Source organism: Rhipicephalus microplus, chromosome 5 (genome assembly GCF_043290135.1).
Source record: "Rhipicephalus microplus isolate Deutch F79 chromosome 5, USDA_Rmic, whole genome shotgun sequence".
Lineage (NCBI taxonomy): Eukaryota > Metazoa > Arthropoda > Arachnida > Ixodida > Ixodidae > Rhipicephalus > Rhipicephalus microplus.
Window position 1 is genome coordinate 9,649,443 of NC_134704.1, and position 16,718 is coordinate 9,666,160.

The following is a 16,718-nucleotide window of genomic DNA, read 5'->3' on the forward strand; positions in this document are numbered from 1 at the left end:
TAAGGGTTCGATTCCTGCTGGGACGCTGACATTTGTTCTTTTCATTCGTCGGGTCAACGCTGCCGATGTCAGCTTTTCCTGGCACATAGACAGTGGCACATATACGCCCGTCGGTATGTCCACTGTCTGGCGCGAAGTGTTTGACGACGTATGCGACGGGAATGTGACATTATTCGTGTGGAAGCAGTAGAAGCTGTATGTAAGCATTAGGTAGAAGCAGTACGACGGAAACCTAGCTGCAAGAAATCAAGCCATCGCCGGCAACTGCGAAAGTATAAAAGCTTATTGCGAAGAGTAGCGCAAGAACTGGTTTGGAACAAATTGGGACAGGAAAAGAAAGATGATCACCTGCAACTGAATTTCTTATAAAACGCACTTCTCCCCGCGAACGTTCAGAACTCTAAGCATGATCCGAATACCTTAAATTTCTTCTAATACAGGTCATAAACATTGTTATGTTACCGAAGTGAAATAGAAATTTTATGGTAGGCAAGATTAGCAGTGATGCAGATTATCTATCAGTGCGCCGTGACTGTGTTTCAGTGTCAAGAAACTCGAATTCTTTTCTAAAAGGGGAAAAAGTCCCCCCCGCCGCCTCTTCTAGAAATCTTATGCATATAGTTTTGTATGATTTGTGGTACTTTGTTATCTTACTTCTTAGAGACATGACACTAGTCCACAGAGTGAAGATTAAAAGTCTCCGCCCAAATACTTCATACGCGCAGATGATTAACCAGCGAACCTCAAACGTATGGGCCACAGGTATTCGCAGACGTCACTACCGAAGCCGAAGTGGGCTCGAAAAATTCCTGTCAAAAGCGGGAGTAGGAGCCGCCGAACGCGTTCCCGTTATTTCTCCGTTGACACCATTCTGCCCACAATGCCGTTTCCTCGGCTCGCCGTTGATGCCTGCGTTCTGCTTCGCAATTTAGCACTGCTAGGAAGTCTGCCATAAAACCCAGTAATATAGAAAGTAACGACAGTCTCGTGCACTGCGGGGCTTTCTCCCTCCATATATTCTCACGGAAGAGGCCAAGTATCCTTTCCAAACATCCTATTCCAAACGGCCGCCGTTGTGACACCGCTGCCGGACGGTTTTTCGGTTCTCCTAGCCATACACAGCTTTCACTGAAAAAATATCCAGTGGGTTTAGGCTGTCAAATCCTCGGTGTGCAGTTGCTGATTGTGCTTGACAACCCGGATGTGTACATGTGTGCGGACTACAGCATCGGCCTGGCGAACACGAATTTCATCACGTGTGAGAGTTGAACTCTGATCGCGAGCTCGGCTGCGAATGGATGCACGATGACTCGGATGGTGCAGCCAGTGGCGCGAGCGCGTGGCTACGACGTGCAGAACGACGCAGCTGGCGGCGCCGCCAGGGCAGAAGTTCCTAGTAACGTCAGCCCAGAGACACTTTCGTTCGGTGAGCCATATGTACAGTTTTCGCTGTAAAAAAATATTTTAATGGCACTGGCGCATGAAGCTTCATTGTGGAAACGTTTCACAACGAACTCAGTTGCGAGACAGCTTCTTCTTGTCCTGTATTCATTTCTTTCCAGTGGTGAACTGGTATAAAGAAAATGTAAAGAGATGCCCAAACCATCAAAAAAAGAAAATTAACCAAACAGACTCTTTTAAGAACAAACGAACTTGCCGGATTCTTAACACAAGTTTTCTTCCGAAACTTGCATAGTGCTGGCTTCGCAGGATCTAACATGTGCAACAGCTGATTGTTTTTTCAGAAAACTCGCTACATATGTCGAAAACAATTCTAATCGCAAAATACGCGCGGTCAGTTAGAGTGTCATACAAGTACAGCCTGCCCATTGAGTTCGCGTGGTGCGAGCGGCCTGTAAGTGTATGTGCGCTTGAGAGGGCTTCGGTAAAGGTGGTGTTCCGAGACATTTTGGGGGCTCGTTATTATCTTCTCGGAGCCTTCTTTCTTTTTCTGTGCACACTCGATGGCCGCATGCGCGAGCGAGTACTCAGCAACCCATGGAACCACCACCGAGGAAGCTCGTCTCCTCCCTCGAGACCCCTAATTCTCTCTACGCGTAACTGCGGGTGTCCGGAGTGAGGGAAGCATTCGCTGCGCATACGTCACACTGCAGGCACGTGCGCTCCTTCGTTTTTCAATTATGCAAATAGCTACGCGCCGCAAGCTATCTCCACATTCTTCTTTGCCAAGCTTTACTGCGAATGAAAAAAGAGAAACATTAGCGTACGGTGCCACGCCCAGAGTTTTCTTCGTAAAGCGTAAGCTATCATCTCCTAGTCTGTATACCTTCGCGCCTAAGCAGGCGTACACTTAAGATTTACTTTTGTGCAAGATTCTGCTCGAGTCTTTCGCACGTGCATGTTTGCTTAGCCAAGCTCTAATGTGTCCTGCCTAAACTTTCTTTTTTATTTTCTGTAGTTCTTTCTGCAGTACAGCTCTAATGGAGGCTGTTAATAATTCATGGCTATCGAGATAGGCGCTCTGTCAGAGAACGTTAGCTGCTGCACGTTCTATCCTTCCAGAAGTTTTTCGTACTCGCGGTCCCAATTTCGCTTTCTTGACGAAGATTCATTTCCTAGAGTTCTCGTCTCTTTTTTTCTTGATATAGAACCTAAATGTTTGTCTTTCATGTTTGCTGCGCGAGCATAGATTTGCACAATAGCTCCGGCAGATTTCGAGCCAGCCTTAGCAAGGTGTTGTCCCCACAATATCGCCACAAACTTTCGTTTTGCTCTAGTCCTTTGAGGAATTCCCACATCAGCCGTCGTCGTGTTGACACTTCCACCACCCGAAATCGACTCGGTTTGAAAGAGTTTGCAGAGCGCAGCTTATTCAATACCCTCGATATTCCTTTCACACCAAGGGCAGAAAACTCAAGCCCAAACTCAAACGCTACGGAGGAGATATGCAGCTTTGGCGTCATCGTGATCCAAAGTGTGGGTACTGATCGATATATATTTATATTACGTGGGCGTGATGTATCTGCAAAGATTTAACGATTCTCCCAATGTTTCAGCAACCTCTTGATTTTGAACGCTAAGCGTACTCGCAAACAACTACCATTACTTAGAAGCTTGAATCCTTTCATCCCGATGTTTCGTAACGATGTCTCACGCACCAACGGTAGTGATACAATCTGCCGCCAGGTTACAGTTCTCGTCTTGCGACAGCAATATAGTTGTTTTTGTTTTTTTTTCTGTTACGTTTCATCACCGTGAACGGGGTTTCTTTAAGAAGACAGCCTTGAAAAAGCGGGGACGGGCGCGCGACAGTGCACACACGAATAAGGTTGTTTTTCGACGAGGACGTCTTTTGACGAGTTTCCGCACCGTGAATTGTATAGCGAAGCAGAGCGGGCACAAAATAGTTTCGAGTCTCAGATGCCGGTGACATCGGCTTCCCTTTCAAATCAGCTCTGACAAGAAAAGCGCGCCTCCCGAATAGGGAAGGGAGAGCTTTAAGTAATGTTATGTAAGGGCGAATTTGTTTCTTTTTATTACATTCCTTGGGCTTTGCGTATCACGAAACCTGTATTTGGATTTCGTACTGACCCGGGTGAGTTTTTTTTTTTTTCGGTGAAACTGCCGTCGCATCGAGTTCGTTGCGGGGTCAAAGCCGCCTGCCTACGAAAGAGAGCACGGATGAAATTGGGCCCGCCACCCATATTCTGTCTCTTTGCGTGCTTTTGTTTTGCTTTCTTTGCAGGTTTGTTGCTTTTAATGACCCTGTTTATGGTAGCGTAGGTCTCACTGAACGCAGTACAAGGGCTGAAAATGCGTTCGGCAATTTTGTGATGTCATGTGCAGTGAGGAATTTTTAGGTGTTTGTGTGAGAGATACTTCTTGCTTTCTTTTTAATCACCAACCACATTAACAGAACAGGAGGACAGCTTTTTTTGTATCCTAGCTATCAAAAGTGCGCCATCAATAACTTTTCCAAGTTTGGACAACGAACACCTATACTCATCAGTAATGGAACAGTGGTGAAATGGTGACGGGAATACTGAAAGTTTAGCTGTTCCATAGGAATTAATCGGGAAAGTACGGCATGGAGTCATGATGATGAAACAAAACAAAGAATTAGAGAACACATATGCCAGCGTACGTTATTTGCAATTTTCTTGTGCGTGGCATTGTAGACCATTCATTGTGTCGTGAGGCAAGAATGATGCTCGTTTTGATAACTTCAGCATCTCACAAATTTGACGCAATTTGAGTAATTTGTAGAAAGTGTATTATTTGCACATTTCATTGAAGTTTGTGATCCGTAATTCGCTTGTATTGACCTTAACACTCCATTATTTCGCCATTCCGTCCTAACTTGTCATTATATTCAGTGTTATTTCTTGCTTGGCAAGTGGCGCAAGTGCAGAAATCACGTCGTGACTAAACTAAACCTCGGCTCGAAACACGACGGTCTTTTCGTTCTTACGTAGGCTGCAAGATTATGTGTATTCCCGTCGTTTCCAAAGCAGTCCAGGAATAGTGTCGCAAAACTTTTTTAAGGGGGTTGAGGCACTCTTGCACAAAAAGACAAAGAAATGACAGTGGCGTAAAAGAAAACTTCTGCTTCCCTCTTCAAGCTACGTCTTTGACCTGTTTTTGTAGCTACTGTAGGGCAATGTGGGGCTTCGCTCTCCCTACCAGCAGGTTCTATTACCGGCCGATTGTGCCCACACCTGCTCGTACCACAATGCACATTAGCCGTCCCATTGGGTGGACAATGACAGTGGTAATGTCACACACCAAAGCTTGATTGATATGTTGGGTTTAACGTCCCGAAACCACCATATGAATATGAGAGACGCCGTAGTGGAGGGCTCCGGAAATTTCGACCACCTGGGGTTCTTTAACGTGCACCCAAATCTGAGCACACGGGCCTACAACATTTCCGTCTCCATCGAAAATGCAACCGCCGCAGCCGCGATTAGATCCCGCGACCTACGGGTCAGCAGCCGAGTACATTAGCCACCAGACCTCGGCGGCGTGGGACACATCAAAGCTGAGGCTTCCACATGACATTGTCCCATTTACATGTAATCATGGCTATATTTTTTTGCTTTTCGTTTGCCTTGCTTAAGCACCCCGAGCTGCTACATTGTTTTTCAATAAATTCGGACCTTCTCGTAAGTGACATTTCTTTCCATTCAGACAGTAAGGGCGACGCGGGTGGCACTACGAATTTTCAAAAATACACGAGAGCAAGCCATTATATACGCTAGAATGTTCCATGATGCATTTAAAAAGACGGACTCCTGCAGCAATTGATCAGATTGTCATGATCGATCGACGACCACACTTGTTGCTACACAACGAATGCACTTATAGTTTTGCACAGCGCAACACTTCGCCCTATAAAATATGCCGGCTACTGATGCCGTGTTTTTCATCACGTTAACAACGTGACCGCAGATTTCCGAAGTATTCCTCAGTTTCAGACATTCACTAGGCTCAGTAGAGTGCATTACTTATTAGTAAAAAGTATTTGGTGTTAGAAACATCACAATACATGCACTGGCTCATAGCCAGAATTTCGGTGGAGAAGTGGGAGAGGGGCACATGTTGAAGGCTTTGAAAAACACTGATTTTATTATTTGTTTTCGGTAAAGAACACCCGACTATCCAAATTGGGAGGGGCGGGGGGAGCGCAAGTTACTAGGGCACTCTACTGAGCCCCACTCCCTCCGTCCTGACTACGGGACATTTGCGATATACATGCTCTATAGAATGCAGCCGCAATTGAATGCATGATATGGCGCTGAATAACTTCAACGACACGGGAAATCTCCAGCGATCTGTGCCCTTCAACCAGTTACTGTTATTCTAGCAGTAGTATTTTAGCGGTACACCTCGACCCCGACTACTTGGAAAGAAAAAAAAACATAACAGATTACACTCAGTTGCAAAGTAAATTGAGAAAGAAAACCGGCCACACTACAGCATGTTTCTTCGAGCATTCCAACCACGTTATAGATTCGAAAGGCTAACCACCGTATTCACAAACGCTCCTCGACTCGACTTTCACCCTTTCCTTGACAGAGTTGCGCACTGCGCCGCTGCTCGGCTGAGAATGACACTGGGCAACTCAAGAATAGCAGCTAGTTATCACTGATATGCAGTGACTTTCCCTGTCTAGAAAGGGTGCTCCCATCGGCTTTTTCAAGTGAAGGTGGAGCATTGAGTGAAGGGGCGTTCTGGAATACGGGGGGAAATGTTCCAAAGAGTGAACTCGCTGGACGAATACAGTGCAAATTTTTAAAGATCCTTGAAAGAAAAAAAAAGCGCTGCGTAGCCTTTATGTCACAGTGACTCTTGTGACATCCGCATTCGACATAGTCGGCTCACCTTTAAGGGTTGCGTCACAGCTCTCAACCATTATTGCGTCATGTGCCTTGGACAAGTATTTGCAATCGTCTCTGTTACACCTTCAAAAAACAACAAATGCTAAATCGTTTGTGGGTTGAAATCGAGCCAGTGGCCTTGGCGAGCACACGCAAGGTATTGCGCTCGTTCACTGGCAGACAGGCGCGCAGCGCACGCATGCGTGTGCACAACGGGCACCGATCGCCTGCTGGGTTAATATTTATGCAAGCTACCCATCACCATATGGAACCCCAGTATTTCGCAAATGATTGCGTATGCAGCTGTTCACCGAGTATCGAACGCGCTCTCTTTGCACGTATGCCATGCGCTGTTCAGTATAGGATCCGCAGGGTCAGAAAAAGCACAATCACAAAAAGAAGGGAAGGTCGTTACGCGAAGCCCACTTAGTTCACATTGTTCTCAGTGTACTTTAGGAGCCGCTAATATTTTTTTCCATTACATATGTTTAGTTAGTCAGTCCAAATTTGTGGGGTCTCGCACGGAGAGCGCCATGCTCTTGGAGTGAACGGACACAGTATAGACGCGGTCGAAAAGACGAAAACAACACACATTTATTAAAGACGATAGTCTTTCTTGGGGTACTTCAATGCAAAAGTTCTGGTCTGTCTGTGTGTACTATTGTCTGTTTGTCCACCATAACGATACCCCAAACGGCATCAAACGCTACCATAAACGGCCAACCTCATTTGCAGTGCCCACGGTTATTGCTCAAATTTCAGCAATCATATTTGTGTGATTGTCAATTAAAAAGCAAATATCGCGCATATGTGAGGCACCATAACAGCTAGTCAATATTTAGCATGTATGTCTTTACACTAGAGAAGGCGTACATGGGTTGATTTGATTTATATGTGGGGTTTAACGTCCCAAAACCCACCAGGCGCGTACATGGGTAATTCTAAGGCCCGTAGCGTTTATCACTCTGCGCTGACAATGCAACGTGATGCTCAAAAAGGCAAAAGTTTTCAACATTTTGCTAAGACGGCACGGTGGTGACATCTATCCGTCACTTTGCGTTCTACACCTTATCGCCTCCAAGACGGGCGCGCACGCCTTCCTTCGTTTTCGAAGATGACTGCCAGATTGTGCTTGTGTATAACATGCCTCGATGCGCTCGTTTGCCTTCGCTGCACGGATCAAGACTCTCTAATGCAGCACCTCCAGTACACAATTCAGCGATTTTCTCGCGCAGAACATCAAACAAATGTTTTGTTGACTCTCTCCAGACGCAAGGCCATCGTCTTTCGACGACATTTGCAGTGAAACATGCACATACGGAGCCAATTTCTAACTCCTTTCAGAACGACGATATCACCAACCGAATTAATATACATCAACTGAGATCAACACACTAAAACAACCTTATACAATTTTTCACAACACTCAACAACACAAGGCGGTGAACGTCTGACTAACCACGAGGGCCCACGGCAGACGATCCGCGGTGCCGTGCACCGCGGACCCACCGCAAGACACAACTGCTCACGCCACCCGCCAAAGAGGGCCAATAATTTCCCATGTGCCGCAACCCAGGCTTTCCGCCAGGCGTCACTGCCGGCGTGACTGCGCTGTTTGAGTGAGGCCAGGACGGGAGTATTGCGAACCATGAAATATCGGGCCAAATACGAAGGGGTAGACACGGTATGCAGTGCATGTGGAAAGGAGGAGGAAACTGCCGAACACTTGATAATGTTCTGTAAAGGGCTTCACCCTATAGTTCAGGATGATGGCGCAGAGTTTTTCAAAGCACTGGGGTTTAGGGACAGGGAGGGCAAAACAGACTTTAAGCGGGTAGAATTAACTAAAAGGAGGTTATCTGATTGGTGGCTAAAGTCAAGGCACGAGTGAAAATTAAACCCTTCACTGCAAAGTACGAATCCTCAACCTCACTATTTAAGGAAAAAAAAAATAAATATTGTTTTTAGTTTTTTAAGTATTACAGCTTGGTGGCGCTAACCACCGCCCGATCTAAAGGGTACAGCCATATCCATCCATCCATCGCTCACCATGATGGTTGTGATACGCTCGCGAGTGCAACGCCACCTACCGCTTGGTAGTAGTGATCCCTCAATGCGGCCTATGCGCGCGCTATTTGCGTTACGAGGTGCAAACGACCTTACAGGGAAGTGTTAGCACCCCCACAAAATATGTTTTCTTACTCGACAAGAACTTACCTAATCAATAATAGGTATATTCTGGCATGACTCAACTGCGCTATTTTCAGCGACGTTGCTATTACATCGTCACTTTTTCCCCAGTCATTAAAGAAAGCACCCTAAATTTGAAAGCGAATGCTCAGAAAATTTTGCCATACAGGAAATAGAAAGAAATAAAAACATGTTGTGTCTATTAGCAAGTTCTCAATGTACAAGGGGGAGAATACTAGTGGAATTGTGCTTTTTCCTCCTTGCCACTCAATTAACTGAGTCTTTTTTTTTTGAACAAAAGAAGGAAAGAGGAAAATTTTCGTAATTTAGATATTTCCGCTGTTTTTCACTCATAGTGAGTGTCTCGTTCAGCAGACTTGATGCCTTCGGGTAGTATCCGAGCGAAGATTCATCAGCTGCCAGCTGCTAATCAGATTATGTGATAGTTCACGCCAAGAGGTAAAGAAGAAAGTTCCATACTCGCCATCACGGATACTAGCGGTGCTATCTGACACTCCCACGTTTAAATGCACATGTATAACCCATGAAGTGGATGAGGGCGAGGGCGCCACTGTATAGAGCATCGGACGCGTTATTATAAAGTCGCAAATTTGGTCCGTGCCGGAGGCAAGTTATCTTTTTGTCCACTTTCAGTTTTTCACAATTACGTTACAATTACTTCTAATAACGCCTCCTACACTTACCTTGACATCATTATCTGTCATTATCATGATGACAAAAACTTTATTAGGTCCAGCAAAGATGTCAGGGAGAACCCTCGCCACCCTGCTACTGCCACGTAGAGGCCACATTGACATTTTTCCCAACGAATAGGCGTGAAACAGACACCACGAAACACACATACTTCACTGTCTTTCGTATTCAATGAAACTTCCTTTATTTTACTGCGTCTGCGTCAGAAACGTTTCTGTCATTTATCTTTATATTACCAGACGTGGAAATCTCGACTAGTTCATGGCGGGCCGGCAACGGGTAGCCACAGCGTCATAGTCAAAACACGAGTGCCCGTGTCTCTTCTTCACTGGCGAGACGATGTAATCGAGAGCTCTCAAATCCTCCCCTCACACTCGTTAGCCCGTGCTGCGCTCTCCGCCTCGGCAGAACGCCTTTTCCTCCGCGCGAAGCGTCGTCTGCGAGGCGGTTTCTCGCGCCGTCTTCTCTTTCCTATCCGTCTTCGGGGACGTTTAATTAGCCCGAAAGCCGAGAGGATCGGCCAGCCATGACACCCAGCAGGCTCGTTAGCGTGTGCACTGCGCGAGTTTCCAATGCTCGGAGGACTGGAATTCCGACAAATTAGGTCGTCGCCGCGTCTGCACATTTGTCGTCGCCCACACCTTCTGGCTGGCCTGGTGTTCTATTTAATTCTTCACAACCTTTCGTTGCCTTTTATACTGTTTCACTAGCTTGCTTTTCTCTGTCCGTTTTTTTTCTTTAGTCTTCTTTTTATCAGGTGGACAATTTCTTTTATTCGAGGACTCCGATTCCCTGCTAGTTATTTGAATTTTCATTGATGATGCTACATGAATGTGCCGGTACTATTACCTGCTAGTCTGTACTAGTCCATACCCCTTCATACTTTTTTTCTGGGGCTGTTATGAGAATGCTGTTTTCTTGCAAACTTGTCCCGCATTCATTGCTTCCACTTGAGCAAATACAACAGCGGGTACAGAAAGGCGACTGCAAGAGGTCCCTCACGTTGCGATACTCCCTCTGCTCAAATTCCTTCCTGTAGCGCAAGAAGGAAGTTTGAACAGCCAACAACTAGGATTATATATCACTCTCCTGGCCTTCTTCTTCGCAAGTAGGCCTCCCTAATTATGAATATCTGCTATCAGTATATGAAAACTTTTTTCCGGCATTACAACAACACAACGCATTGTCATGGCGCAGCACTGTTAGAGGCAGGAATGATATCATAAGATAAAAGCGGGTATGATGGATACTTACTAATAAAGTTCTTCCTTCTCAGTTTTTCCTCATTTCTGCTAATAATTTTTATAGCCCTTACTCCTGACCCTCGCAGTGGTAGCTAGCTTGCTGGAGAATACAGTAACCTGCCGGTCTTTCCACTTTGTATATCCAGTGCCGCAGCCAATTTTTTTTTTTGGGGGGGGGGGTGAGGTTTATACCTATAATTTATGTACATAGAATTTCGGGTACATTTTTATGTGTGCGTGCTTATATAAATATGCAGAATTGAAAATTATCGCGGAAGGGCGGAATTAAGATGTGAAGTTTCTAATTTGTGTGTTTTTATTTTACAGTTGCGAGAATTCGTCGGAATGCTTTCCACCATATCGTGAACTGCTGACAAAAAAGGTAAAACACAATGTTAATAAACCAGTCTTGTAGAACAGGTAATGTGTTGACTTAGATTATCTGTATGTAATCGGTTATTGTATGCGTGTTTATCCAGTAGAAAAGTCATGAATGTCTGTTGAGCATGTAGAAATAACGTAAAACCAAATCATTCGGCAACTGATGCCAAAGAGAGGCAGTAAAGTTGGCGAGAAATAATAACACCACTACACATCATTTAGAAAGTTGCAAACTGGAACTTTGAGTGCAGCTTTTGAAAGCGTTCTTGAGGGCAACACCTGAAAACAGCCGACGTATAGAAGCGATACTCCGCGCATACGTCGATGAAGTCCTGGTAGAGGTTGGAGTTGCAGTTTAATTAATAATGTGGCTTCTCGGGTTAGTTAGTTCATGGCATTCAGTTTTCTAAAACTAACTAGAGGGGACTCTCGTGCTGCGACCGTTCAGCCACGATGTGAATGATGTGGACTTGCCTAGCCTTCGTGCTGGTGGCTTCGAACACACCTGGGGCTTTGTTTATTGGTGTGTTTGGTTTCGTTTAGAGTAAAAGAACAGACTATTTTTAATTTCGTGCCCCGATTCAGATTGGTGAGCCTAAAATGTTAAGATGGTGAAGTATAACTGCTGCACATTTTCTGACTGTTATCTCATGATGAAGCGGCTTTAGGCAACGCGAACCCAAACAGAGCTGAAAGAACGAAGATTACGCAAGTTTGTGTACCGCCCATCGTTCCCACGCTGGCTGAAGCGCTATGCATTGTAGCTTTCATAGACACCTGCACCAGCGTTCCCTCTAGGGAGGAAACTCTCATGGTTCATAGCATAAGATGAAGACTCAGCGAGGTGAACTTCCAGCTGAGATTACGCTTGGCTCTATGTGCCTTTGTCATTCGTGTCTGTTCACGCTGCGACACCTTTTTGGTCATCTTTAATTAAAAAAATGCGTAGGCGGTCTAGTTTTGTTGCATCCATGGAGCTGATTTAGTCCATAACGACACCACAAGAAAGCGCTTTCTTGTGGTGTCGTTTTGCTCTAAATACGCACTATGGTATCGTTAATTAGTTGTGTTCAACTCTGATAAAGATAATGGGAACGTTACGTGCCGATAATAAGTGTGAATGTCAAATAGGCATTCACAATTGTAACGTTAAGCTGTTGCACTCCATGTAATACCTTAGAGGTGTAGAGATAGCCTACGTGTGAGGAGGGCATGTTAACCCTTCCACGTTCACGGTAGGCAGCAGGGTGTGTGGCCTTCCATACCCTCCCAGCTATTTCCCTCTATCTTTGAAAGGACAGCCTTTGTCAAAGTTGGCCTTGCACTGCTGTGAGTATAGATCCATTCCATGTTTGTAAACACAGGTAGGCCGATGTCGACATTATGGGGCAGAATTAGAGCGACGTCCGCACGTAGCTTCCGCCATAAGCGCTGAGGGCTGCGATGTGCGCCTACAAACAAATCTAAGTTTTGAGACACGACCCACATCCAACCGTGACGCAGTTCGTCGGCATACCGTTTTCTTTTTTATCGTTGCTTGACTGAGAACACCACATGCACCATTGAAAGCCCAGCAGAAACTGCGGTAGGCAGAGCGTCTTTTGCCTACCAAGACAGTGCGACCGCATTTTCGTGAAGTAAATCCGGTGAAATTTGTCTATAGGTGCACTTCTCTTCCGTAAGAAGCCAAAGTGCTCCTACTTTATAAGAACCAGATGAGACACGTGAGCTCGTCAGAGCTGTCTTATTTTTAGAAGCGTAAAGGCATACTTCCGAAAACCAGAACAAAAAAGCTGGTGATAAATGTTTAGCTAAACCATCTCTTGCGCTAAACAAGACAGAGATAAGGTACCTGGCCGCGCAGATCTTTATTTTGTTCGCTCATCGTGTGGTCCTGCTTCATATTATATATATATATATATATATATATATATATATATATATATATATATATATATATATATATATATATATATATATATATATATATATATATAGAGAGAGAGAGAGAGAGAGAGAGAGAGAGAAATGCCGGCACAATCATAACCCATAAACTAGATGGGGGGAGGATAGCCGCCGTGGTTTCGCTCAGTTGGTAGTGCATCGGACGCGTTATTCGAAGGTCGCAGTTTCGGTTTTCATTCTCTTTTTTGTTCTAATAATATCGTCTTTTTCCATTAGCATAATTATCTATCAGTCCTCAACAATATTGTTTCTAACGAAGAAAAAGAAGCCCTTAAGGTCACCCTTCTTTCGTGTGTGTGTGTGTGTGTGTGTGTGTGTGTGTGTGTGTGTGTGTGTGTGTGTGTGTGTGTGTGTGTGTGTGTGTGTGTGTGTGTGTGTGTGTGTGTGTGTGTGTGTGTGTGTGTGTGTGTGTGTGTGTGTGTGTGTGTGTGTGTGTGTGTGTGTGTGTGTGTGTGTGTGTGTGTGTGTGTGTGTGTGTGTGTGTGTGTGTGTGTGTGTGTGTGTGTGTGTGTGTGTGTGTGTGTGTGTGTGTGTGTGTGTGTGTGTGTGTGTGTGTGTGTGTGTGTGTGTGTGTGTGTGTGTGTGTGTGTGTGTGTGTGTGTGTGTGTGTGTGTGTGTGTGTGTGTGTGTGTGTGTGTGTGTGTGTGTGTGTGTGTGTGTGTGTGTGTGTGTGTGTGTGTGTGTGTGTGTGTGTGTGTGTGTGTGTGTGTGTGTGTGTGTGTGTGTGTGTGTGTGTGTGTGTGTGTGTGTGTGTGTGTGTGTGTGTGTGTGTGTGTGTGTGTGTGTGTGTGTGTGTGTGTGTGTGTGTGTGCTTTGAATTAACGCGCAGTCAGTATGCGCTTGTCTTGCAAATTTCCTGGTCTTGTCTTTTTTTCGGGCTATTTATCCTTCATTATTTCCCAACTCAACAACACAGTGTCCTTCAAACTCCGTCTTTCTGTCTCTTAGTTACTTAGCCTCGAGCAAGTTCAGCTTTGTTAGGTGCCAAGTAGCTTAGTAAAGAAGCTTGGATGAGTAGGTTGGGAGGGGGTGGGGAGGGGGTAGTGGAGTAGGTGCGAGTTCGAATCGGAGCTCATGATTCCGGCATTAGTCATCGCCAGCTCGTTCCCGGCTTCGAGGAATGTGTGACGGGTGCACTATTGGATCGATCGTTTCACCCCGAGCTCTATCGTGCCCTGGCTTTGTACGTTCACGTAGCCAGGATCCCGCGGAGACAAAGGGCAACTGTTGGTGAAATAGGAAAGGCCCCCGAGATGAGAGAAACGGGATAACGCAATAACGAAGCAGGAGTAGGGATAGGAACAGAGTGCGCCTGCAGTCGCCGTGAAAGCGAAGGCGCATAACGCGATCTGCCGGCATCGAGGGGAGAAGGTCGAGCGAGGGCGCGATTCGCTTCGGCCGGCGGCGTTGCTTTGGCGGCGTCTCTCGGGAAACGCCGTACGCGCTGGCACGCGCTGCGTGGCGCCGTAGCCCGCTGGTGAGAGCCGGATAAATGGGAGCCGAGTGAAAAAAAAAACTACATAAAATAAGAGCTTACGTTAATCCACCCACCAATGAGGCCATTTTCTCTTTCGGAATCATATACTTTCCTCGATATTTCTTTACCCGACCCGACTAACGTGGATATAAAGTTGCTTTTTTGTTTTGACGTCAGAAAGCAGGCCCCATTAGCTTTGTGTGTTATGCAAAAGCTTGAATGTGTCACTTATGTACCCGAACAGGCAGCAACATACTTTGATATCGAATATACCTATAAAAAACTACGCGAAATTTCACGAGCGTACCACCTTACCACAAGTACCCCTCTCCCGAAAACTTGTACTGATGTCAAAAAGAATATTTGGAAGCGTAAATATTTGAGCCGAATCTACGTTTGCATACTCAAGAAACATTTTATTTACGTAACAATTGTTCGATCTAATCATCTATCAGATAATAACAAATGAACTGCTCGCCAATTCAGTGCATGAAAGGCCCTTGTCTCACAAAAACTTCCCTTCTTTTCATATAGTCCGTCTTAACATACTTGACTGCTCTACATATGTATACAACATACTAACCTAACCTAATGTGTACATGAAACAAATACGCACAAGTGCTGTGTGCATAAAATGTGTTCTTCAATATTATATTATTATGAAAAAAGAATAAAAAACTTGGAACAAAACGATATGAAACAGCATTACTAACGCGCTAACATTAAAGAGCTCGTTTCGCAAAAACCCAGTGTCGACATCATTGGTGGTGAACGAAAAGCCATCTAATGTATGGCTGAAAAATCGAGTAAGATAAACATAAAATAAATAATAAAAACATTCGGCTGTAAGCGAAAATCGAAACCAGGTTGTCTGCGGGGCGAGAGGGTGTTCCACCACAAAAGTACGTCATTGCGTCAAAGTGCACTTTAACAAATGAAAGCGCTCTATGAATGGTATGTAATTTAAACAGTCTTCCTAACGCATGTAATATTTTGGAGCACAATCTTAGAACCACACAAGGCGTCAACACATGTCATGTGCGCAACAATTGCCCACCCATAGCAAAGTGTTCAGCTGCGCAAGTGCACGTGACACCTTACAGAAGCCTAGTGGGCATTTCGCCTATTAGCTAAAGGACTATGACGTAGTGTGCACTTGGCAACTGTACGCTGAGTAGACCAGAGGCGTAGCTTGGGCCCCATGGCACACTGGGCCTGTGACCCTCCCCCCCCCCCTCTGACCAAATTGTTTTCGCGCTCTTTCGCCCCCCCCCCCCCCCGTCTACGCAAAAAAAAAATGATGCCTATGGGCCTGCAGTAGACATTCTGGGAAAGCTTATAATGACCGACGTTACGCTTGAAGGCAACGCTGTCCGATTATGCTGTCCCGTTTTAACCTTAAACATGGAGCTCAAGCGTACTTCAAGTTTTATGCCTCAGAAGTTCAGCTTCGTAATGTTGTAGTAGAATAAGCATTAACCGCGCCATCGGGAGACATTAAATGGCCAGAAAGTTGTATATTTTTTTATTCATATTTGGCAGAATATAGGAAGGTAACTTCACATGTATTCTAAGTGACAGTTATGGCCTCGGACATACAGATTTACTTAATTACTTTTATTTATTTATTTATTTATTTTATTTATTTAATTTTTTATTTATTTATTTATTTATTTATTCAGGAGCCTGCTTGAAGTACAGGCGGAGAATATTAGCACTGCTGCGATAAAGAGGGTGTGTCCCAGCTCCCTAGGAACTGAAAGAAAATTTACTGTGAGCACATCATTTTAATTTCACGCGCACAAACCGATTACCGCCCCATGTATGGATGTTTTACGACACGATACCCCCCGAAACATCAGAAATAAACTGCCGGGACTGATGCGGAATCGTGCAACCCGCATCCCCCTGGCCTCCAAGCTGGTAGATCATCAGCCACACTCGGTGGCTTGACGGTTGGACCTGTGTAATGCTACCGGCCTCGGTCAAGGGCAAGATGACAGCCGAGCTCTGGGCGCGTCGGGTTCCCTGGCATATCCTCGCGGGGCCAGAATGATTGCAATAAGGTGCCACATGGGGAAGCCGGCGCGCCGCAACATTTTCGCTTAGGAGCTCTACATACTTCTGTGCAGCACAGCAGATGCCGCGAGGCCGACGTGATATCCGCCTTGTTGCCCGATGGCGTCTATGCCGTTATAAGGATCGCTTCGTTGGCGACATGAAGCACTCACGATATCAGAATTCTTACTAAGACGCCCACTCGAGACTTGAAACAAAAACATTTTTCTTTACCCCTGGCATGATTTTGACAGCTATTATATTCTTTCTTCCAATCTGCAAGTTGACAAACTATTTTTAGAACATTTGTTTGACGTGCTTCATAACCACGTGTTATATACGTCACCA

At 45.3% G+C, this 16,718-nt stretch overlaps 1 protein-coding gene across 1 annotated transcript in view; it reads left to right on the forward strand.

Annotated features, from left to right (window-relative positions):
- LOC119174024 (plexin-B) overlaps positions 1–16,718 on the forward strand; it is a 210,074-nt gene that overhangs the window by 26,236 nt on the left and 167,120 nt on the right. Inside the window, exon 2 of the mRNA XM_075894819.1 lies at positions 10,817–10,871. The gene's annotated coding sequence lies outside the window, so the exon portion shown is untranslated. The remainder of the gene's footprint in view (positions 1–10,816; positions 10,872–16,718) is intronic.